This window comes from Marmota marmota, unplaced genomic scaffold (assembly GCF_001458135.2).
Source record: "Marmota marmota marmota unplaced genomic scaffold, marMar, whole genome shotgun sequence".
In the NCBI taxonomy this organism is placed as follows: Eukaryota; Metazoa; Chordata; class Mammalia; order Rodentia; family Sciuridae; genus Marmota; species Marmota marmota.
Window position 1 is genome coordinate 17,622,607 of NW_025999941.1, and position 25,995 is coordinate 17,648,601.

Sequence of the window (25,995 nt, forward strand, 5' to 3'; positions counted from 1 at the left end):
GTACACTGGTGTTGACCAGGGAGGGATGGGGACTGTCTCTGGAGAAGCAAAAGCACTCTTAGCAGAATCTTTTTTTTTTTTTTTAAGTGTTGGCCGCATGGTTGGCTTCTGGCCGTATTCCCAGCAGCGGGAGAGTAAGTCCTACATTTGTGCAGGGGCTTCTGGTGACATCACTTGGCATCATGGGTTAAGTTTAGAAGACAGACTCATCTAGTCGATGGTCTGTTCTTAATTTGAGAAAAATCAATGTTTTGCAGCTAAGTGGAATTTTAAGTCTGGTTTCATTAAGTCATTTTATTTAACAGTGTCATTCAGCCATTCCCTGAAGAGGAAGACCTGCAGGCCCTCTGTATGTGGGGCACTGGCAAAGACGTTTGAGTTAGGTGCGATATTCGAGCCATGGGTCTTGTAATGGGGAAGCGGATGATCACTTTTGGAGAATTGGGAAATGGGACCTTCAAGGTGAAATGAACAGTAGCAATCTTGGGGATGATATGGTGATTCTTTTTTCTTGTGTGGGAGCGAACTGGGGATTGAACTCAGGGATACTTAACCACTGAACCACATCCCCAGTCCTATGCTGTATTGTCCTTAGAGACAGGGTCTTGCCAAGTTGCTTAGTGCCTTTCTTTTGCTGAGGCTGGTTTTGAACTCGAGATCCTCCTGCCTCAGCCTCCCGAGCCACTGGGATGACAGGCATGCGCTACCATGCCTGGCAAGATGGTGATTCTTCATCCCAAGACTAAGAACACCTGACTCATACAACTGAAATACATACAAAAGAATACTCAATTTAGTCTCAAAGCTGATTCCTTTATACATTTATTAAATGTTATCAGTAAGAATTGTGGCTCAATTTCCTTTCTTATTTTTTATTTGTTCTTTTTAGATACACAAGACAGAAGAGTGTATTTTTGACATCATATACCTACAAAGAGTCTACCTTTCCATTCTTGTGGTTATACATGATGTAGACTTTCACTTGTCATATATTCATGTATGAACATAGGAAAGTGATGTCCCATTCCTTCTACTGTCTTTCCTATTCCCATCCCCTCATTAACCCCTGGCCAATCCAATGAAACTTAACCCCCCCATTTGTGTTGGCATCTGCATATCAGAAAGAGTATTCAGCCTTTACTTTTTTGGGATTGGCTTATTTCACTTAGCATAATGGTCTCCAGTTCCATTCATTTACTTGCAAATGCCATAATTGCATTCTTTTTTATGGCTGAGTAATATTCCATTGTGTATATAGACCACATTTTCTTTATCCATTCATCTGTTGAAGGCCACCTAGGTTGGTTCCATGGCTTGGCTATTGTGAATTGAGCTGTTATAAACATGGATGTGGCTGCATCACTATAATATAACTGGGTCAAATGATGGTTCCATTCCAAGTTTTACAAAGCAGAACTTTATACTGGTATGTGGAGGGTTGTGGACTAAGTTCAAGATTATGCAAAAGTATTTGTGGTATTCAAATGAGGGCAAGAAAGATCTCATTTGGAACATATCAAATGCTGAAATAATTGCTTCTGTGTGATGTCTCTGAACATTCATGTATGACACATGCTCATGGGGGATTTTGGAGTTTTTAGGAAACACTAGTTATCAAGTGTGGTTTCCTCCAATGAGGCAATTCTGTACCAGTGACCAATTATTTCCTTCACTCCTCCATTCACTGGTTCATTCTTTCACTCAATGCAAGGTTGTGTGTCATCCATCTCTAGTCAGCACCATTCATATCTCTGCCTACGTGGATGGTGCCCCTGGAGTTGGGCAGTGCCCTTCCCAACCATGTTCATTGGCTCTCATTCAACAACATTTGCAGGAGGAGCATGTTCTAGGCATTGTGTTAGGTGTGGAGAAAAGAACAAAAAGTGAGACATACTTCATGCTGTCGTGGACCTCTATTTTCAATGAAATCAGAAGGAGAGAAGAGGGAGGAAGGGAAGAAAGAAGAGGAGGAGGAGGAAGAGTCTTTTGTTTGTGCCAGGGATTGAACTCAGGGATGCTTAACCACTGAGCCCTATCCCCAGCCCTATTTTGTATTTTATTTAGAGACAGGGTCTCACTGAGTTGCTTAGGGCCTCGCTAAGCTGCTGAGGCTGGCTTTGAACTCACAATCCTCCTGCCTCAGCCTCCTGAACCGCTGGGATTATAGGCATACGTCAGTGCGCCCAGCTGAGGAGGACCAGGAATAGACAGATAACTACAGAAAGCCACTCAACCACTAATGGAGATAAATGCTACAAAGTACCAGGACAGGAGAGCACATGAACCTCTAAGAGGGGAACTTTCTCTCCTGGGTTGGCAGAGAGGAAATTCTGAGGAAGCACCATTTAGGCTGAAGCCTGAAGACCAAGTATGTGAATCCACATGACAACCAGGGTAGCAGAGGAAGTTCCAGGAAAAGAGGACCATCAGCAGGTCTGGAAGGGGTTCAGAGTAGCCAAGAACTGAAGCCGAGCCTGTGGCCGGATGCACACGTGGGACAGGGAGGAGATGAGCCTGAAAGGACAGGCAGGAGTCAGACTCTCAGGGCGTTGGAAAGTGTGTTGAGATTTTATTTTATTTTATTTTATAGGTAGTGTGGGGATTGAGCCCAGGGCCCTGTGCATCCAAGGAAAGCACTCTACCAACCGAGCTGTATCTGCAGCCCATGTGTTGAGAATTTTGTTCCTCATCTTAAAAGAGGTCAGGGGGAGACACTGGCTGTCCTCTGCAGGGATGTGGAGACCTTCGCTATTTTCCCTGTGGGGAAGGCATTGATGGGGGCCAGAATACATATGGCGGGCAGGATGGGACTATCTGAGTAGCGCACATGAGAGATGGTGGTCATTTCCAAGGAGGTTGGAAATAGGTGGACAGATCAAAGGGACGATTCCAATGGAATGTCTCGACGTCATCTTCGTCTGCTATTTGCTGGCCGGTACCTCTGAGTTATTTTGATCTTTAAGTGCTCTCAGACAATATTAATTATCAACTATTGCGGGTGACAAGGAAAGGTAGAATTATTTGATGTCAACATCAAAGACCGTTGCAATCAAGTACAAGTTTTGCCTATTAATATGTCATGTAGCCAATAAAATAGTCATCGCTCTTTTATATATTAAATGCCACTTGACAACCCTCAATTTATTCCCTCTTTCCTTGTCTATAACATGTAGTACCTACCTCAGTGATAAGAGAGACAATATAAAATATAAAAAGGGCTGGGGATGGGGCTCAGTGGTTAAGTCCCCTGGGTTCAATCCCCGGTACCAAAGGAAAAAAAAAAAAAAGAACTGGTTTCTCTTCCATTTATGCCCAGTCCAGTGATACATGCACATCGCCATGCACACAGCTCTGCTTCTCCTTGCCTCCACCCAGGACAGAGAGGGACTGAGCAAGGCCTGGACCCCTGACCCCGATGCACCCATTATGGTAGAACTGAGCAGAACACTCTCCCTCTTCAGGCGAGTCCCAGAGCATGGAGCCAGCACTGGACTGCCCAAGGAATCCTGGCTTTGCCACTGGACCGCGAGGTGACAGTGCTAGTCTCTGCTTCTGTGACTCAGGCCGCTCCTGTGCAGCATGGGAACAATGACGGTACCACCTGATAGGACAGACTCGAGGACAGAGTAAGCAAAACTGTCGGTGTCTGCCCCAGAGAAACTCTTGTCTGGAAAGAAAAATCTAGAAAGCTCTGTTACACACGATCTATGGACCCCACATCCCAGAGGTTACTTCTGTCCCCAAAGAGAAACTAAGTTCAGAACTTGTAGACCTTCTGGAGCCTGATTTTCAGAACCACCCTGAAACCGCTGGATACCCCAAACAAACTACCAGTCAGACCCTTAGCACAGGGCAGCCCCCTTCCAAGCCACCTCCCTCCTGTGGGCCTTTTTCTGATCTTGTATTTCTGGGCTTCTCTATTAAAAGTAGAAGCAAAGAATTCAGAAGGAGTTTATTATTCGATGACTGAGTTGTGAGTTAGACTATTAAATAAAATACAATAGATGGAGTAGGTAGGATGTGAGGAGGCCAGGGACACTGGTAAATGTGAAATTTAGCAGCTACATAGGAAAAAAAGTCATAAAATAATATTAACTGAGTAAGCATCACACTGACCTGTCGTTCTATTATGACTTTAATATGAGATACGTACATTTTCTTCATTATACTTGTTACTCTCTGTTTTAGTCTGGTTATATTGATGCTGTGACTAAAAGACCCGACCAGAACAACTGGAGAGGAAAAGTTGATTTGGGGGCTCATGGTTTGAGAGGTCTCCATCCACAGACAGCAGGCTCCATTCCTCGGGGCTCGAGGGGAGGCAGGACATCATGGAGGAAGAGTGTGGTGGAGGGAAGCAGCTCACATGGTGATCAGGAAGCAGAGAGAGACTCCACTCTCCAGAGACAAATAGAGACCCCAAAGCCACGCCCCCAATGCCCCCTCCTCCAGCCACGCCCACCTGCCTCCAGCCACCACCCAGTTAATCCCATCAGGGGTCCATTCACTGGTTGGGTTAAGACTCTCACAACCCAGTCATGTCTCCTCTGGACCTTCTTGTACCATCTCACACATGTGCTTTTGGGGGACAACTCACATCCAAACCATAATGCTCTTTGAAATTATGTTTATTTCTTTGCTGTTTATTTTCTGCCTTCTCCATTGGCACTATGTTCAATGGGACTCATTATTTTGTCTCTAGGGTTTGGCCAGGCCTGTCTCACTGTCTGATTTGTGAATGACATTTTATTGGAACAGGGCCAGAGCCTTTTGCTATTTACGGTCTGGGTCTTCTCCTGGACTTCACCATCAGTCAGTGCTGAGAAGGTCTACAGAGACCTTGTGGCCCTCAAAGCCCAAACTTCTTGTCATCTGGCCCGTGTTGGAAAATGTTTGCTGATTCCTGCCTAGACTACTGACACAGATTAAGTACCTAATGAACACTTGTGGAGTGAGTGAACCAATAAATGAACACACATGGAAAAAATGCAGACTAATCAAAACGGTTCAAGGGACAGGACTATGCTTGGAATTGTTTTTCTTTAGAAACCCTGACGTTTTGTTTAATGATACAGATGACATTTTGTTTAATGATCTAGAAAAATACATATGTTTTAATATTTTAATATATATACTTTAAAATATATATGCATATTTTTATATTGCATTTGTAAATATTGTATGTATATATTACCTTAAAGGCAGAAGCAAAATTTAGAAAGTCATACTACCATCTATGTAGATCCTTGGGAATAAGAGTTTCAGAGTCCTTTGAACGAAGAATTGCTACAATTCTAGATTACTGAGTGATTGGCTCATGTTTTTGTTTTAGTTCAAAAGCAAAGCGCCCTCCTTGCTAATTATCTTTCTATTTGTGAATTAACAGCAGGCAAACCCACGGGGATTCTTTGAGACTCTGTTTCACAGCTGACTTTGTGGGTCGTTCAAACATGAATAGGGTAAATACTATTTGCCACACTGGTCACTGATCAAAACTAAGTTGAGGCAAAGCCTCGCGGGGGCTTGGTTATGTTGGTCTCTGCTGTAGATATGACATAAATCTGACAACTCACAAACCTCCAAGCCAGTTCCATCCTTTGTGAGTGAGCCATTCTTATTTGTTCTTTCCAAATGAGCCTTCTTTGTCTAAAACTGAAATCTATGAGCCAAGAAAAGAACAATGAACTTTTCTGGTTTTAAAAGTTCAAAAAAGGAAAATAGAAGGAGACATTTTATTTGTTTCACACAAAGATGAAAATGGGTGGCCCCATCATCTCTCTGCTCCTGAAGATACGGCCGCTTCTGTTTTACACTGATTTGCTCATTCTCTCAAGGATCCTTTAGGGGCCTTTCTAACCAGTCGCATAAGCCAAGAGAGGAGAAGAAATCTACTTACCAAAAGGTTGCCTTTTGAAAAGACAGTGTTTTTACTCCATTTCACAAGAAACAATGATTCTGGGAGCTCCGGGGCATTCATTTTTCACAGGCGAAATATTCATCTTTAATGCGCATGACCACAGGTTAAACGGAATGCTAAGTTTGTGTATGTTGGCCAGAATTATGCCATTCAAGGCTTCCTCCCTTTTCCCAGATGCAAAAGACTTTTACCACACTGTGTTTTCCTTTGCATTTCAAAGCCTTGGAATCAAATGCAATTAAGGTTGCCTGTCGGATTGGATTTGGGGGGCCTGTGTGCAAATTTACATACATTTATGGACTTAATGAACAACGGAGGCATTTTTCCAAAGTAACTCAATAACAGGGAGCAGATAATTTGACCTTTTTTTTTTTTTTTTTTTTTGCTAGTTGGTAAAAATTATCACAATGCCCCAGCAAGAGAACAGGCCACCCGAATGGCCTTATTAAATATGGCCGTCTCATCTCTCCCTCCCAGGGCTCCCATTTATAATTCATCATTAAAACAGCTAGGTTAAGTGGCATCTCATTATAAGGAAGGTGGAACTGAATACTTATATTTTTTGGGAAAAAAAACAAAACTAGAAATGATTCTGAGTCCTGAGATTTTTATGCAGCTCTTTGTCAAGGTGCATTTCATAGGTGACCTTTCCTGAGTGGAGAGAGGCAATGTCTCAGATGGGACAGGATGAGGTAGCAGCTCCAGCCAGATGACAGAGAGAAGAGACCAAGTGGGACAGATGCCAAGACTCGGGGAATGGAGTATGGATGCTCTCTATGAACCTACTTCGTGAGAGGCACCTTTCCTTTGGCCAATATCATGTCTTTATCCACAATTTCCAATGGAGGCTCTCCCTTAGCCTCTTTTTCGCTCCATATCTGAAGCTACAGGAAGTTCCACAGCCATGTACCGTGCTTTTATGAGGTGGAGCAGAGCCAGATGATTTTAATAAAGTTTTAAAAGGACATTCGTTCCCTGCTCTTTCAATGAAAACCACTCGCAAGATGAATTTCCAGCGATCCATCTATTTCTTGTCAACACGTGCTCTCCTTACGCAAATATGCCATTCCTTTGTAACAGCCAACCAAACAACACACCAACAATCGTCCACTGCACAGGACCTGGGAGAGAATGTCACCGTTGTGAGTGTTTAATGGTGAAGAGATGTGAGTGCACTTAGTGCCTGTGTGAGGTGGTGCTCACCGACCCCTGTGGGAGTGAGGTTGTCCTTGTCCCTGTCCGACAGGCTGAGAGCTGGATGTCTTGGCTACTGCAGTCCCTCTCTGACAAATGTCCTTAGCCAAATACTGTCTACTCCTAGGCCAACCTGTTCTGGTGATTTGGGGTGGGAGGTCAGGGAGGGTGTAAAAGCCCTGGTCCCCTGACATCACCGGGTGACCTAGGGGGCCCGCATAGCTCCAAAGTTCCCCCTGAAAGCAGTTCCTGTCTTCATTGTGATTACATCACAAATGACTATTTCTACTTCCTAAACCTTCTGTGATGTGAACTCAGGAGAGCCGTCCCCCATCATCCCACACAAATCTCTACCTCAGGGCCAAGTTTCCAGGGAACCCAATCTAAGATGACGAAGAGTATTTCTTTCTTAATGTCTTGATTTTATTTATCATGGAGATGTGAAAACATTAAAAAAAATAGCCAAGAAAATCATACAACTCCTCTACCTTACCAACATCTTGCCATTCGCATTTTATGTGATTTTTAATAAAACTATGCTTGTCAGGCACGGTGGCGCCTGGGACACACATTATCCCAACATACTGGTGGATAAACTGCCTGTGTCTTTGAGGTGGACTCTGCGTTTGGGCTCCATCCTACTCACACCCAAATGTGCGGCTCCAGGGAGTCTCACTTGCCCTCTGGGACTCAGTTTCCCGAGTTGTAAAATATAAGACATGGATGGGGCTAAAACAATGGCTTTCCAAAATTTTATTAAGCCTACTAAGATTTTTACAAATACTTTCCCATTGATTTAAAATATTTTTTTAAAAAAGCAAATAGTAGCAATTGGAGTAATAATCAGTGATCATCCCATTTTTTTTCTAAATCATATAAACCACTTGATGTTTTCTCTTGAGTCTCATCATATACGTATGAGCACTTTCCACTGGACTTTCTAAAGTTGGACCACAGCATGGAGATGCCGTGGGCTTCACGGATCCCTGACGTGTAAGGAGTCAGCAGACACTACTTTTTTTTTTCTCTTTTCAAAAAAATTTTTAAAATTTGTTCTTATTAGATATGCATGGCAGTATATAGGTGACTCTATGATCAGTGTGATTCTGCAATCTGTACAATCAGAAAAATGATAAATTATACCCCAATGATAGATATGCATGGCAGTAGAGTACATTTTGACACATCATACAGACATGGGGTCTACCTTCCCATTCTCATGGTTGGATATGATGTGGAGTTTCCCTGGTCGTGTGTTCATATAGGAACCTGGGAAAGTTCTGTACCATTCATTCCACTGTCTTTCCCATTCTCATCCCCTGGTCTTCCCTTCATTTGTCTCATCCAGTGAACTTCTACTCCTCCCCCCTTCCCTTATTGTGTGTTAGCATCAGAAAGAACATTCAGACCTTGGTTTTTTGAGATTGGCTTATTTCACTTAGCATGATATTCTCCAGTTCCATCCATTTACTGGCAAATGCCATAATCTCATTCTTTTTATGGCTCAGTCATATTCCGATGTGTATACACCACATTTTCTTTATCCATTCTTCTGTTGAAGGGCACCTAGGTTGGTCCCATAGCTTAGCTATTGTGAATGAGCTGCTATAAACATGGATGTGGCTGTGTCACTGTAGTAGGCTGATTTTAAGTCCTTTGGGTATAAGCTGAGGGCTGGGATAACTGGATCAACTGGTGGTTCCATTTCAAGTTTTCTGAGGCATCTCCCTCCATACTGCTTTCCAGAGTGGTGGCAACCACTTCTCTTGATCATTTTTATGGTCCTTATTTGCTGAAAAATTCTGTGATGCTTTGAAATAAATCAGATGATTCAGATTCATTTATTGCACAGTGTGGTCCTCTTGTCTGTATGTACTTATGTGGTGCATGTGATTTTTGTAAAGGGACCTAAGGCGTGGGGCCCAGTTTAGAGGGGCAGGCATAGCCCAGACACATAAGGCAAAGAGTTGGGGGCAGGGGTGGGGAGGGCGATTTGGACAGAAGGAATGGTGTACACCACAAGAGAGAATGGAGCGAGTTTGATTTGGGGGGAAATCTGTGCATGTGTATCAGTGAGGAAGAGGAAGGCAGATATGGGGTTTCTATCTAGAGCAAAAGCTGGAGGAGTTGAATGGTACCTAAATACCAAAGAGCCTTGTCATCCATGTTGCAAAACTGATCTTGAGGACAATGAAGAAACACTGGAAAGTTTTAAGTGAAAGACACCATCCATTTTGCACATTGAAAACACCATTCCAGAGACCAGGGGGGAGAATGACCCATCTGGTGGGCAAAAAGCTGAGCATAAGCCTTCAGCCAATGATTGTAACTATTAATAAAAAATGTGCTTAAATTGGGTGCAGTGGTGCATGGCTATAATCCCAGCAGCTCAGGAAGCTAAGGCAGGAGGATCACAGAGTTCAAAGCCAGCCTCAGCAACTTAGGGAGGCCCTAAGCAACTCAGTGAGGCCCTGTCTTCAAAAAAAAAAAAAAAAAAGGCTGGGAATGTGGCTCAGTGGTAAAGTGTCCCTGGGTTCCATCCCAGTATCAAACAAAACAAAACAAAAAGAAACCCTCAAGATGGGTGGGTTTTATTTTTGCTTTCCATTCTGGGTCATGAAATGAATGCCATGGGTCATAGCCAGCTTGATGGCGGGGGTTGCGGGGAGGAAGAAGAAAAGACTAGAAGAAGATAAAAGACATCAGAATGCATTGCACTTAGAAGGTTATTGGTTATGATACTTTTGGTGAAGACTACCACATGAGTTTGTGTGACGATATGTGCATCTCTTCTGAGTGACCGTGTAAAATGTGTCACATGCTGTCCCATGTGACTCCAGACCTTGCGAAGCCTCCTTGGAGATGCTTGCTACAGATCGCCATGGGAACCAGGTGGTAGATGTCAACACAGCAGCCCAAATCCATCTTTCCTACTAAAGAATGAGGCTTTTCATTAAGGTAGGAGACAGCCTTCCTATTGTTGATAAGTAACAACCTCCCAATAAGTTCCAATTAAAAGAACTTGCCCTAGCATCCCAGTAATGGACTTCTCTGACAGATCATGCTTTAGTGGACTTCCTGTCCATGAGTGGCAGTTCTGGGCCATCTCTGTGGTGTTAGATATTTGTGGTCTTCTCAACTTCCTGTGGCTTGGTCCCTTGTTTCCTTAGCATTTACCAGAGGAGTGCTGGGACAACCCATCTGTGCAGGGAACTTCAAAGATGTGTTTTGGCTTATATTCTGATACAAGGAAGTCCAGAAGTCCAATGCAAATTGTTTTGTATGGTTTTTTAAAAATTATTTTACTTTTTTCTTTTTTGGAGGTGGGGGCGGGCTAATCAGAGGGAATGAACGAGACTGGCTATGATTTATAATATGGTATTGGTCTGGCTTTCAAAAAGCAAAAACCTAGCCTGCAGATGTTAGATTTGATTCATTGTTTCTGCGGGAATTTACATTTTACTATTTTTCAAATTCTATTTGGATGCAGATTTGCCATAGTAAGGGAAAATGCTACATTTCTATTTAGCTGTACTTTAACTAACGTTGGCATCTTGCCATGTTCTCCTTCCTTTTCTTTACTAATTTTTTTTTAAGAAATAGCACAAACACTTCCTTGAACTTGAGGCTGACCTGGACTGTACTGAGTGCTCTTTCAAAGGCCAACTGAAAGGCAGCGTTTCTCATGTAAGAGAATCTCTCCATCAGAGCTCAGAGGGAACCAGAAGGAACCATAGAGTGAACTCAATCCAATTCCTACTGATTTTGCATATGAAGCAATAGACCTTCAATAGCTGGGCACATTGGCTTAGGACTGTAATCCCAGCGGCTCTGGAGGCCAATGGAGGAGGATTGCCAGTTCAAAGCCAGCCTCAGCAAAAATGAGGCCCTAAGCAACTCAGTGAGACCCTGTCTCTAAATAAAATCTAAAACAGGACTGGGGATGTGGCTCAGTGGCCGAGTGCCCCTGAGTTCAATCCCTGGTATACCCCACCAAAAAAAAAAAAAAAAAAAAACCTTCCACAAAGTCATGTAGTTTGCTCAAGGAATGAGCTCATAATGGTAGAGCTGGGCTTAGAAATGAGCTCAACTGGACTAGACAAGACTCTTCCCAACTGGCCGAATGGCCTCCTCATGTACAGCAGGAGCTCCTGCAAGATGGCAGCTTCGTGGGAAGCACTGGGCCATAGAGATTGGAGGAAATTCAGCACATATTTTCTTACTAACAAGAAAACTTCAAAATTCATTGACATTATAAACTTGGACATTTTATTCGTTGGTTAATTACATTTATTATCATAGCAGGACTCTCCAGAGAAAATTTTAATTTGTTAGGAATAGTTACAGGGACAAACAAGATAGAATTTTTCAAAGAATGGTTTCTGTTTCTTATCCGATATAGAGTACATTTCCCACCAGCATTAGGAGTATTGAAAGTGCATAAACTACATCCTGAGGAATTTTCCCGAAAGCACGCTGGAGTGGGAACCAAGAAAGAAAAAAATTCTCATAATCCAGACTAGGGTTTCTCAAAATTGGCACCACTGATATTTTGGACCAGATAATTCTTTGTTATGAGGGGGCTTTCCTGTGATCATGTGCTGTTTATCAGCATCCTGGCCTGTACCCACCAGATGCCATCGATATGACACTGATGGTGGTCCACAATTGTATCACCTTGCCAAGTGGCCCCCTGGGTGTGAAATAGCCCCCAACTGAGAATCGCTAATTTAGATAAATTTGGATGTGTAACAGTTAAGGGGATATTTCCTTTTTTCAATGTGAAGGAAAATAGATCTAATTCTCTCCCATTGTGAAGGTAGTAAATGCTTATATTTACAAAATATGGAAACAGATATGACTTAAGTAATAACAGATTGCCTTGTGCTCAGTCTGAGCATGTCCTTACAGTCACAGAGGCGTAGATTGGAATAAAAAAAAAAAAATCAATAAAAATAAATTCAGCTGTCTGCCAAAATCTCTCCTAGGAGTTGTGGGGATAGGCCACTGCAGTGCCCGTAAGTCTCTCTTCATCTGTCCCCTCTGCCCCAAAGCAGTCATTCTTTCACCTTCTCTTCTTCTGTCCCAAACTTGACCCCAGCCCCCAGCCCCTGCTGGCCTCCCTTGTCCATACTTTAATATCTATGGACCCAGTTCTTCTTTGAGAGGTTCTGTGGACTTTCTGGTCTAGTTCCATGTAACCTCCTCCTTGGAGGTACCTTACGTATTACCTAGACCACACAGCAAAAGGAGTTGAGCCCAGGCAAATACTAAGTCTTTCTGGAATGCTCTGAGATAAGGGAAGATTGTCAACCTCTATAGAAGACTATTAAAAAAAAAATCCCAGCCAGACTATAAAGAAAATAAGAACCAGCAGCAAATCTAAAGCTCATAAACTTCACAGTGAACAATCTGGTAGAGATCTAGGTAGGTGGTTTCGACCCATGAAGCTGCAAGGAGAGAATCCATGAGAAAAAATGCATCGTTTGCATCTTTCAGGCCTGGAGGGAAAACAAGAGGTGTTGACCTCGGCTTCCCCATCTTTTTTCCATTAAGTTATAAGACTGACTTCAGTGTGTTTCAGTTTAATGGAATCATCATCATCATCGTCATTGATGAGACATTTACAATGTGCCACGGTGTAGACATTTTATGACTACATGATATATGACTTTCAGGACAACTAGTTACGCAGGCACTATTAGTAGTTGTAATTGACAGATAGGGAAATTGAGTCTCTGAGGAGTTATGTAAGCTGCCCCAAATTAGTAAAATTTTTGAACTGTGTGTTCAAGAAAAATTCACATCCTCAAGAATCTATGGCTCCCCCTCTTCCTTTGCAATGTATGTGGCTCTTAATATGTGGGGGGCCAGAAGAGGAGCATCTAGTAGCTATATCCACTGATCATTCAATGAACCTGCAGGAGACCTGGAGGAGAGCTGGTCAGCTAGCCAAGGAGAGACTCTGCCCATGATTTTTTTGTAAGACCCTATCTAAATCTTCTTCCTGATGCACGTCAACCACACCTGCTCTAGGAGGGAAGTGACTTTGGGCCTTGTAACTCAATGTCCTGCAGCATGGACACCACCTGGGAGCTCATGAGAAATGTAGCATCTTGGGTCATACCCCAGACTTACTGAATACTTCCCCAGGTGATTAAAATATGGCCGCCCCCAAGATGGTGGAAGCTAGTTCCAGTACAAGGCTTCCATATGGAAGTGGTTCTCAAACTTGAGCTTACATCAAAATCATTTGGAGGGTGTTATGGTTGGGTGTGAGGTGTCCCCCAAAAGCTCACACGTGAGCAGAGGAGACATGACTGGGTTGTGAGAGCCTTAACCCAACCAGTGAATGAACCCCTGATGGGATTAACTGGGTGGTGGCTGGAGGCAGGTGGGTGTGGCTGGAGGAGGGGGCATTGGGGGCGTGGCTTTGGGGTCTCTATTTGTCTCTGGAGAGTGGAGTCTCCCTCTGCTTCCTGGTCACCATGTGAGCTGCTTCCCTCCACCACACTCTTCCTCCATGATGTCCTGCCTCCCCTCGAGCCCTGAGGAGTGGAGCCTGTTGTCTTTGGACTGAGACCTCTGAAACCCTGAGCCCCCAAATGAACTCTTCCTCCTCTACAGTTGTTCTGGTGGGGTCTTTTAGTCACAGCAGAAAAACAAACAACAACAACAAAACTGACTAACACAGAGAGCTTATTAAAAAACAGTCAGAAGCTTCCCCTCCCTGTTCGGGTTTTGGATTCTATAGGTTTGCCATGGTACCGAGTGGTCTGTATTTTTTAACAAGCCTCCAGGTAGCTGAGGGTGCCATTTTGTGACTCTTTGCTCTAGTCAAAGAAATTGAGCAACTATTAGACTAAGCCAGTTGATTTTCTAATAGATCTTCTCAGAGCCTTGAAGTTGCTAACACTTGGTTTCTCAAACTCTTTGGCCTACTGAAACCACTGCTGAAAAATTATCACTATAAATGAATGTTCCACTAAATGAACTTTGGAAACCACTGCTCTACAAACAACAGGGTCTGGCAAATGTGACTTAAAAAAAAAAAAGAAAAGAAAGAAAAGCTGAGTGTAATAAGATGACCTAGTTGGGGGGCAGGGGAGAGGGACTGGGTTTGGGTAGCTGTCATGTCACACAGCTGTTGTGTCTTTTAGCAAATGAATAGCACATTTCTCTAAGGGATTTGTACAGATTGAAAATAAATTCTATGTTATTGAGATTCACAGAACATAGGCCAGGAAAAGGGACAAAAATGTATCTGCAACGACATTTGAATTGCTGTTTCATCCCCCTTATTGAAATACAAGCCAAGAATAAAACATTGATTAAATAGAGAGCACTGACATTTTACTCCTATGGTGCTGGATACCAGCCCAGACAAAGAGCCGGTTAAATTCGAAAGACAAAGAGTCCTTTTGTGAGGTAATAAGCTCATCTGGGAGAAATATTAAGAGAAGTCTCAAAGGATAGAGTCCACCAGCGTCTTTACCTCCAATACTCACCAAGAGACAGTGGGTCAAATCAACTCAAAATATATAGATAGGGGAAAGAGGTAGAAGGAATTCATTACAAGGTGGATGGGGATTCATGTAAGATTCATCTTTTTCTGTTTGGTGTGGGGCCACATGCCTGTAAGTCCAGCGTCTCTAGAGGCTGAGGCAGGAGGATTGAAAGTTGGAGGCCAGCCTCGGCAACTTAGCAAGGCCCAAACAACTTAGCAAGATCCTGATTCACATTAAAAGCTAAAAGGGGCTGGGGATGTGGCTCAGTGGTTAAGTATTCCTGTGTTCAATCCCCAGGTATATATAAAAAAATTTTAACTTCAACTCTTGGCCCCAGTGGAGACAATTCATACTAAAAAATGAAAATCGAAATGACCAGTGAGATTTGAGCAAGGAAATACATTCTTCTAATGAAACAAAATACAAAATGTCTATTTTATCACATTCTCTGTGGGTAGGAGATACAGGGATGGACAAGATGAATGTTTTGTCTACCCTCCAAGATCATGCACTGTTATAAGAAGTGCACGTTTAAAAATAATACGAATAAATCACTTAAGTGTATGGTTGGAGATAACGAGGCCAGGAGACGGGAACAAGGTTTGGGTGGACTGGTTTTAGAAAACATTCTTAGGAAAAGCTGCTCGGATGATTTATTTGAGCTGAGAAGGAAGGAGAAGGAAAAAAAGTGAGCCATGTAATGTCTGGGGAGAAGGAAAGTTCTAGAAATTCAGAACAATGTGTGAAAGAAATGGGGATGTTTATGGAACTGCAAGGAGACCATGTTTCCTGAATACATGTGTAAGAGACCACGCTGCGTCACGTGTCTGCACGCAGGGTGTGTGCTCTATGAGTTGGGTTGGGAGTTGGGGTGGGGCAGGGGTGCTCAAGGACCTTGGATACCATGTTGATGTGGTTCAAAAACTTGAGCTTACGTCAAAGTCACTTGGAGAGTGTTACGGTTTGAGGTGTCCCCCAAAAGCTCATGGGTGGGACAAGGCAAGAAGGTTTAGAGGAGAAATGATTGGGCCAGACTTGGCTGGCCTCCTGCGTTGGGCCATTTCCTTCTCCAGGATTCATTATCCCAATCCCCAAATGCTACATGGTCATTTCTGCCATGTTAATAAAGGACCAGTGAGCATTGGGCTGTGTCAGGTATCACAGGGAGCATCATGTGTACTAACTCTTGGTCTTGCTAGAAGATTCTTTGATGTCCCCTGACATTCTTGCTAATAGTTCCATTTTGCACAAACAGCTTTTACAATTTCAGGTTGCTCAACAACTTTAGGTCCTTCCCTGGGCTATCACATCTCTTCATAGCGGAGCTACAAGGAAAGAGGAGAGGGGCGTTAGATCCACGCTGGGGAACAGGGAGTCTATGATGAGCCAAGTTAGTTCTCCCTGTTATGTACTATTGCAAAAGGATTTCAGATGAATGGATATTTTAGGTAGATTTTGAACTTGAAGAGATCATTGGTTGAAGTGTTTGTGAAGGTATCAAGCCTTCTTAATATAAGATTTTAAAAATAAATATTCAGAGGCTAGAAATAGACCTAAGTATTATTTGGAAGCATATTTAAGGAAGTGAGCCAGGTGCTATATGGCACATGCCTGTCATCCCAGCGACTTGGGAGGCTGAGGCAGAAGGTTCCCAAGTTCAAAGCCAGCCTCAGTAACTTAGTGAGGCCCTAAGCAACTCAGTGAGACCCTGTCTCTAAATAAAAAAAATAAAAAGGGCTGGGGATGTGGCTCAGTGGTTGAGCACACCTGGGTTCAATCCACGGTACAAAGGAAAGAGGGGAGGAAGAGAGAGTGGAGAAGATTGTTCTTAAATTATTTATTGTAACTAGAATGTAATTAAAAAGCATGCAGAGGGCCGGGACACACACGTATAATCCCAATGGCTCAGGAGGCTGAGGCAGGAGGATTGAGAGTTCAGAGGCAGCCTCAGTAAAAGTGAGGTCCTAAGCAACTCAGTGAGACCCTGTCTTTAAATAAAATACAAAATAGGGCTGGGAATATGGCTCAGGGGTTGAGTGCCCCTGAGTTCAATCCCCTGGCCCGCCCCCCCACAAAAAAAAAAGAAAAACATTAAGAGGGATCCCTCAGAGTGTCCCTTCCTGAAAGACGAGGCGGGCAAGTGAGTTTAAGGACAGCAAGACAGCCTAGACTGGTAGGAAAAAATGCACTCATCTTTCCTCTTGTGATGTCCAAGTGCTGTGAATCTGAATGTGCGCCTTCGAGGAGTCGAAATCCCTGAAATAGGCGTGCCCCCACTCTGGCAGCCAAGAGAGGCCACGGGACAGGAGGACTCCCCAGTTGGTCCTCTATCTGCTTTGAGCTTCTCAGTGCAGGGAGTTAATGAAGGCTGGCTGAAGCTCTGGGAGGACCAGGATGGCTTGATTGCGTAATTGTACCCACAGGAATCTGTTGTGGAGGAATTATCTCCTCATTAAAAACAAATCTTAATAGGCCTAATTTGAAGGCTGTTTTTGTCTGTAACTTGATCAAGAGGGTAATGAGTAGGAGCCAGGCTAAGCAGAGGGAAAGTCCCAAAAATGTTGGACAGGGGAGGTGACAGACCCCCTGGGAGGGGCTTTGGTATGCTAATGAGCTCACTTTCAAGAAAAAAAAAAAAACCCCCGTGGTGGATGGACCTGCTTCAGTTTGGTTTCTTGACAGTGTTCTGAGGGTCTGCAGGGAACCAAAGTCTTCCTGAGAGGATTCAGTTTCAGAGACACACAATTGCTCTTTTTAGAGCCTCAGTCATAAAATGAGGATAATAATGTTTATAATTATTACAGCAGGGTGGTTAGAAGATTGCATGAGTTAGGACACGCACAGCGCTTGCAATAGTGTCTGGGTGTCTGATCAAGCACATGGTTAATGATAGCACTTACTCTTAGGGTTAGCTCTTATTATTGTTTTGTGATTTTTTTTTTTTTTTTTTGGTACTGGGGATTGAACTCAGGGGCCCTTAACCACTGAGCCCCATCCCCATCCCTTTTTATATTTTATTTAGAGACAGAGTCTCACTGAGTTGCTTAGGGCCTCACTAAGTTGCTGAGGCTGGCTTTGAACTCCCAATCCTCCTGTATCAGCCTCCAGAGCCCCTGGGATGACAGGTGTGTTGTAATTCACCATACCCTGCTTGTGATTATTTTTTACTACCTTCTTTTTTTTTCTACTCTCCATGAGCAAGAATAGTTGTCATAGATTCATGGAATTTTGGAACTGGAAGAACCTTTAGAGTATTCTTTCCTGCACTCTGTTCCATGAATATCCCCATTAGTTATTTGTTGTATATTAAAATAAATTGATTTTTCAATCAACAAGTTTTGGGGAGGGGTAGGTTCAATATTATCAACACTGTTTTCACTGTGGGATCTTTTCAGAGCCTTTAGGGTGCTGGCGATCTGAATCTCCGGTCATGAATTTGACCGCAGAACCCATGTGTCAGAGAATGTATCACAACCCTTTAGGAACATTGGTTCTTGCAGAAAACTCTGGATGGGAACTTGGAGATGCCCAAAGAGGAAACAACTTCTCCTTGTTGGAAAAAGTATAAACAGCAGCCATACCCCAGAGAAAAAACCCCAACATGGCGCCTAAGGACCTCTTCTTCCTACCTTCTTCTTTTCTGCAGTGGCGCGAAAAGTTCCCGCCCATGTGAACTCTCCCGCTGGCGGGGAACCTTAGCCCCAATGAGAACTAATTCCTGGGCTCCAGAGCTGATATCTGAAAGAACTTGCCAATAAACGGGTTGCCTGCCATTTATCTAAGCCCTGCCATCTCCCCCTTAGTTCTATATAAGCACACAGCTTTTTGCAATAAAACTGGAATTCTCCTGGCGAAGTGTCTTTGCGTGGGGAATTCTTTCACTCCTAGGCCCCTAGTTGGTCAGGGGCAGAGTCCTGAGCCCAGCCTGGGACTGCTGGTGCCTCTCCAGGAGGCTTTGCACTAAGCATGCCACTCGCCCTGACATGGATTTCTGCAGGAGAAGACCTTGGGCAAGATAAGCAGCAAAACCACCTACTGAGGACATGCCCTGGGTGTTAAGTGCCTTCTTCTGCCCTGTGATCTCTGGCAAGTTGTTGCAGTCTCCTGGGCCGGTTTGTAAATAAGGATGATTGCATTTGCCTTCTGGTGGTGTTGAGAATTTAAATGAAACGTGCATGCAAAGCACATACGTTAATTATAAATCACCTATCATTGTCCTGGTCTGTGGTTGGTGCTTAAAATATGTTGACAGCTATTGGTAAACAGTGTTTTAAGAGGGGGGAGGAGCAAATCCAGCAGTAGGTAAAGGAAGTCTGATCACAATCGCTTTGGGCTGACAACTTCCTTTCAAAGGAACTCCAAAAAGTAAGTCAGTAGCTCAAAAAACCAACAACCCTGGCTGGGGTTGGGGCTCAGTGGTGCACTTGCCTGGCATGTGGGAGGCACTGGGTTGGATCCTCAGCACCACATAAAAATAAATAAAGATATTGTGTCCATATACAACTAAAACAAAAACAAACAAACAAACAAACAAACAAAAAAACCAACAACAACCAAGAACCCGATTTAAAAATGGGAAAATGGACTCTCCTATGGTCATATATGAACACACGACCAGTGAAACTCCATATCATGCACAGTCTCAAGAATGGGAAGTCATACACCATGCATGTATAGTATGTCAAAATACACTCTACTGTCCTGGGTTTCTAAAAACAACACATTTAAAAAAAGGGCAATAGGTCTTAGTAGACATTTGTCAAAAAAAAAAAAAAGATTAACAAATGGCCAACAGTTACTAGAAAAATGTTCCAGCAGAGAAATGCAAATCAAAACCAAAAAGAAAAAAAAAAAAGCCCCTCCCTCCAGTAAGAAGGGTCCTTGCCCAAAGACAGCAGTGAGTGCTGGAGAGGATGTAGAGAAAAGGGAACCCTTGTACACTGGTGGTGGGAATGTAAATTAGCACAGCCATTAGGGAAAACAGGGTGGAGCCTCCTCTAAAAATAGAACTACCCTACTGTCTGGCAACCCCCCTCCTGGGTGCACCTACAAAGGAACTGAAGTCAGTATATTGAAGGGACAGCTGCATTTCCACGTTCCCTGTAGCACTACTCACAACCGCTAAAATGGAAACGACCAAATGTCCATCGAGTAATGACTGGATAAAGAAAATGTGGTCAACATGCTCCATGGAGTGCTGTCTGGCCACAGGAAAGAAGGAAATCCCGCCATTTGCAACAACAGGGATGAGACTGGAGATTGTTAAGTGAAATAAACCAGCGCAGAAAGACCAGCTCTTCCTGATCACCCGTGAGTGGAACCTACAGAAGGTGATGTCATAGAAATTGAAAGTAGGTGGGTGGCTACCAGCCGCTGGGGAAAGGGAGGAGGAGAGGTTGATTCATGGATGCTGAGCAACAAGAGAAAGAAGGTCCGGTGACTGTAGATAGCAGTAATGTACTGTACATTTCAGAAGGCTAGAAGAAGAGGTTTTGAAACTTTGCTCCATAAAGAAATGATACATGTTTGAGGAGATAGATATATTTTATCTGATTTATTTTTCTGGGGGGGTGTCATGGGATTGAATCCAGGGGTGCTTAACCACTGAGCCACATCCCCAGCCCCTTTTTACATTTTATTTAGAGACAGGGTCTCACTGAGTTGCTTACAGCTTCTCTGAGTTGTTGAGGCTGGCTTTGAACTTGTGAACATTCTGCCTCAGCCTCCTGAGCTATCGGGGTGTGTCACCATGCCTGGCTTTAATCTAATTTAAACATTTAATGTTGAAACGTATGTATGTGTATTGAAATATAAGTTACCCCATTAATATGTATAATTCTTATGTTTCTAGGTATCAGTTAAAATAAATTTATTTTTAAAAAATGAAAAAAAAAAAAAGACTTGGTCAGCAGACAGATCTGGAATGTTCCACGGTGAGCAATGCTAGGAAACTCTCTGAACTGTTGAGCCATCCCTGAGACAAATCACCATCTTCCCCTTTATATCAGTTTTGCCAAGAAATTAAAAAAGAAAGACAGACAGATACTATTACTGTCAGCATAGTAGATTGTGGCCTCGTCTTGATGTCTTTGAATTCTACTCCAGCAATTTCTGAGACAGAAAGGATCAAAAGGCTCTTTTAACCAGTGCTTGTCAATCAGGCTGAGAGTGCCAGAGTGGGCCACGGATCCAAGGCCATCTGTTCATTGTCTATAGCTGGTCTTTCAGGAGGTGCTAACAGTCAGCTTTTGGAAATTTTCAAAGCAGTTTGAAGAGTAATTTTATATATGTTGAAGTCAAATGATAATTTTTTTTAAATGGGGCTTGTCTTTGTATACCTAGACATCATTTCTATTTTTTCATAGTAATGTATTCTTATTGTGTTTTACAAAAGCATCAGTCCAGGTCAGATGGAAAATCAAAACAAAATAAGAATAAAACCAAACTTGTCCTTTAGTATAGATAGTTAGAGAATGGGTTGAGAAAAATGGTTCTTAAAAGCATGTTCCTGGACCAACAGCAGCATTATCACCCAGGAAATTGCGAGAAGTGAAATTCTCAGGCCTCATTGGACATTTACTGCGTCAGGAATTCTTGGGTAAGACCCTCAGCCTGTATTGTACCAGGCTCTTCTGAAATCTTATTTCAGAAGAAGGGAGACCATGTCCTGGATAATTTCCCCATCTTCCAACTTTAGCAGAACAAGAGTAAGGGTCGATTAACTGAACTCTAGAGAGGGCGAAGGGGAAAAGGGGAGGGGAGGGAGGAGAAGGGAGGGGGCACAGGGATAGAAAAGACGGTGGAATGCGATGGACATCATTACCCAAGTACATATATGAAGATACAAAGGATGTGACTCTACTTTGTGTACAACCAGAGATATGAAAAATGGTGCTCTGTATATGTAACATGAATTGTGATGCATTTTGCTGTCTTGTATAACAAATCAAAATTTTTTAAAAAGGGTCATATTGCAGACTCTGGTATGCAAAAATGTTAATACCACTTCCCTAAAATCAAATTTATCTAGAATGACCATTGATTCAAGTGAGTAGTAATTTCAGTCTAAGTTTGCATTAGGTCGAGGTTCTCTTGAGGCATGTCCTCAGGAGAATTCACCTTCAAGAGAATAAATCAGTCCATACCTCATGCAGGAGGAGAACACGGGCCTACTTCCCTTCTTAGGAATGGAAAACTCCGGAGCAAAGCCCGATTCCTAGGAACTGTCCTGTCTCATCATCAATAGTGTTGATGGATGCCAATAAGTAAACCTCAGTGCCAGTCTTGAAGCCAAACCAATATTTCTGAGGCCCGAGGCCCACCATGAAGAGCCTGGGTTATTATATATACCCCACCCCCTTTAGCAGCTTTCTGTTGAGATCTTTTAAATTCTCTTTGAAGGTTTCAGAATCCAAATCTTGTTTCTTCCTCATCTTCATGGATTCCCTCACCCATGGTGGGTTGAATTTTCTTGGTATTCTCTCCTGGAATTGGAACCCTCAAGCAGAAAAAGGGTGGGTGGTAGTGCATTTTGTAAATCCATTCTCATGCCTTTGGCCTGGAATCAAATCTCTAATTGAAAAATTAGTCTCTGAGGGGCCCTAATTACCTCTTCAGATTGATGCCTTGTGCAAAATTTTGTTATTTCCCAGCCTCCGAATTCCAACAGGTTCCTTTTTATCTCCAGTTTGTAGTCAAGGATGTCTATACTTCTGGGCTCTGAGCAACTCTGCATACATGGTGATATTTTCTGTCTCTCTCTCTCTCTCTTTTTTTTCTTTTTGGTACCAGAGATTGAATCCAGGGGCACTTACCCTCTGAGCCACTTTCCCAGTCCCTTTTTAAAGATTTTTTATTTAGAGACAGTCTCACTGAGTTGCTTAAGGTCTTGCTAAATTATTGAGGCGGGCTTTGAACTTGAGATCTTCCGGCCTCAGCCTCCTGAGCTGCTGGGATGACAAGCGTGTGCCAGATAAATATTTTCTTAAAAGTGATAAAATATGCAGCTTTAAAATAATTGATGGTACATTCTCCAAATGCCCAGTACCTTATCCAGTGAATTATGTTCAGTGTTTTTCAGTATATCAGAGACCCAATTATATGTTTTTTTGTACTGCACATTCACAGGGCCTCTAAGTTTTCGATATATAAATTTGATGGACTCCTGTTTCTGTTCCCTAGTGGAATTACTATTCCATGATCTGAATCTCCACCTTTTGTTTCAGAATTAAATATTCCCAGAAGATCTAAGCTTTTGAAGGAAGATAGGTCTGACTTTCCTCCCATTCCTATTTACTTCTCTAACAAATGTTTCTAGAAGAAATAGGCAAAAGAGGAATCTTACCAAATCAAATGTTAGGTCACATTAATTATGTAGGAATAATATATTATGCAGTTTGGATATAAAATTCATTCCTGCCTTCCTCTTACTTTTATAATTGAATACACTTTCCCCCTTACTTTCGTTGCTTAGCTTTTAAAAAGTATAGTTACTTACGATTCCACTCAATGACACATATTGTGAATATCTGGGTTCATTTTTTTCCCCTAATCTCAAAGAAAGATGTAATTTTGGAAACATCACCTTTTATTATATATCCACATGGATTTTTACTTGTATGCTTACGAATTTTTTCTTGTCTATTTATAAAGTAATGCATGCTTGTTATGACAAATTCAAACCAAATGAACTGTATAAAGGAAAGAACTCGACTGCATTTTGGTGCCAAATCTTTGGACCCAATCACCCAAAGATCGGGCAAATTGGCATGACTGCTCTAACTTTGTTAGTGAGATTTTTTTTTTCTTCTTGCCAAATTACTGGCAGAACAGGCACTCCCTGAGAGCTCTTGGGTCAGTGTGGAGGGACTCCTTACAAAATTCAAACTAACATTTAAAATATACGTTATTTTGCAATCGCTCCTCCCAGGAAGTAGTGCCAAGACTCAACCCTCTTCCTTTGACAGCATGAATTGCAACAGGGTAGCCTGGTTCGTTGAGTGTGAGATTTAAATTTTTAAGTTTTAATGCTTTTTAAAATGCTCTGGACAATTAAAAAAACTGGGAGTGTAAAGTGAGGGGAAAGGGTGTGTGGATCTTCTCACAGCAGACAGAAAAGTCCCATGTCACTCAGTATGATTCTCTTACACCAATGACCAGATGAATCTTGGCCACACAACTTAAATCAAGGAAATACAAACCCTGTAGATCTTGGTTTCTGGAAGCTTGTCGTTTGCCTGGTCCTTCATTTTACACAAATCAGGCAGAGCCCCAGTGGTCACAAAGTGGAACTTTGTCCAGCAAGCTCTTCATTTCACTCAAACCAGAATCTATTAACTCTTCCCTCCTGAGCAGAGGAAGATAATGGATTTGGAAGATTGGCAACCAGGACTACAGAAAATTTTTATTTCTGACTGGACCCTGACAAGACACCCCACTTGTTTTAGAAATTGAGGGGAAAGAAGGCTAAAAATATAAAGACCAAGTAAGAGGAATGGTCCGCCCGAGTGACTGTATCGTGCATGTTTAGCCCCCAAGGGCAGATATGTGGCATGCTTCATTTCACCCCTCTCCTGCCCTTGACAGACATCACTAATCAATCAGGAACCATTTCCCACTGAGGATGGATGCAGCCTCCATCTGTCTTGATACAGCCCTGTGGGTAGCTGCTCCCAACCCACCTAGATTGGCTTATGAGATTGATTTACTGAGCACACTATTTATTCAACATTTATTGAACATCTGAACTGTGCCAGGCCTATGAAGGGCAATCCAGGAACAAGAAACTTCTATTCTTATGAAAATGCAACCTTTTATTGCCCTTTTAGCCCTGCACATTTGTTTGGCGTGCAGTAGGTGCTCAATAAATTCTTTTCGTTGTTGTCACATTGCACTGAGTTGGCTGGGGAAGAGCGTTCTGGTGTCAGCCGACCCAGCTGAGAAGGGCGGCCATGGTTCTGGAGAACATTTGTTCCACCTCAGTTCACTTCCTGCTTGAGGTCTATTAAAAACACACTGACCCCCAAGATCAGCTCTCAGCTCGATGTGTTTTGAGGGGCAGGGGGCAGGGAGCCAAGAAAAGAATCCTACACGGGACCCCTCCTTGCCCCTTGATGCTGACCTCTGAATGTCTTTCAGATTTGTTGATTGGATTTTTTTTTTTTTTTTTTGCTAAAACACAGTATCAGATTCCATCCTCAAAGGAAATAAATTAAGCGGCAGCACGCGAGGACAAATGGGTGACATTGTGTTCTTGCTGACATCTTGTGTGCAGCTGTGAACAGCTGTGTCAGTGCCAGTTCAGCTGCAATAGCGTTGGCAGGAGGGAGATGAAGGGCGATTCATTCACAGGGCGCCCTTCACAGGGTCGCACAGGTGTGTCCCAAGGATTGATTTTCTGCTCTCTCTCTCCTAAAACTGACACAGAGGCGAGGGGACCAGGTAATAGGATGCTCTTGAAATTACAGAGCTTCTGTGCCCGAGGAGCAGCGATTCTGGAACATGGGCACTTGGCGTTCACAGACAAATAGGAAATACAGAAAAGCACTCCTCACTTGACCAAGAGGATCAACATCTGACCCCCTCCAGGGAGGGAGTCTCTGCCCAGGTGTTCACTCCTCAGGAATGAGCCTCCATTTCCTCCCTTCTTTGGCAGGGGCAGGCACCAAGTGTGCCCAAGGGAGAGCCTCGTGCAGAGAGATCAACTTTATCACACTCATTTGCCCTTTTACTGCTCTGGCTGCTGACCATAAGCGGTCACTCATTTCGTGGACAATAATGGGCTCAGCTACTCACCGCTGCTACAGGGGACAAAATGAAATGAATGGAGGGCATCTAATAAACACAGCTAGAAATGGCATGTGGATGCTGGTCTCTTTTTTTTTTTTTTGTATTAGGTATTGAACCCAGGGGCGCTAACCACTGAACTACATTCCAACCCCCCTGCCTCCTTTTTTTTTAATTTAGAGACAGGATCTCCCTGAGTTGCATAGGGCCTCGCTAAGTTGCTGAGACTGGCTTTGAACTCACGATCCTCCTGCCTCAGCCTCCTGAGCTGTTGGGATGACAGGCGGGCATCATGGTGCCTGGTTTCCCTGTGCAGATGGAAGACACAGGAAAGCTGTTCAATAAAGCCAGGCCTGCCCACCCAGGGGCTCCCAGAGAGTCACAGGTCACAGTGAAAGCAGCATGCGTAGTGCAACCAGAAACTCCCTCGTGGCTGCGGGAAGGCAGAGGAGCCCTGAGCCCAGATGGGGAGTCTTTCTGGTTGGAGGTGATGATACCTGAGCTGAAATCTTACAGGATGAGTAAAAGTGAGTCGGAAAATGGCCCAAGGCCAGGATGGGCATCCCTGGAGGAGCAAAGCCTCAGAGAAAC

The 25,995-nt window shown here is 43.2% G+C and overlaps 1 long non-coding RNA gene across 4 annotated transcripts in view; it reads left to right on the forward strand.

Moving 5' to 3' along the window:
- The window catches only part of LOC125616268, a 221,012-nt gene that overhangs the window by 165,998 nt on the left and 29,019 nt on the right, over positions 1-25,995 (forward strand). Inside the window, exon 4 of one of the 4 annotated variants that reach the window (XR_007346903.1) lies at positions 3,462-4,286. The exons of the other annotated variants lie outside the window; for them this stretch is intronic. This is a non-coding gene — a long non-coding RNA (uncharacterized LOC125616268). Of the gene's footprint in view, positions 1-3,461; positions 4,287-25,995 lie in introns of those variants that run through there. 4 annotated transcript variants of the gene reach the window in all.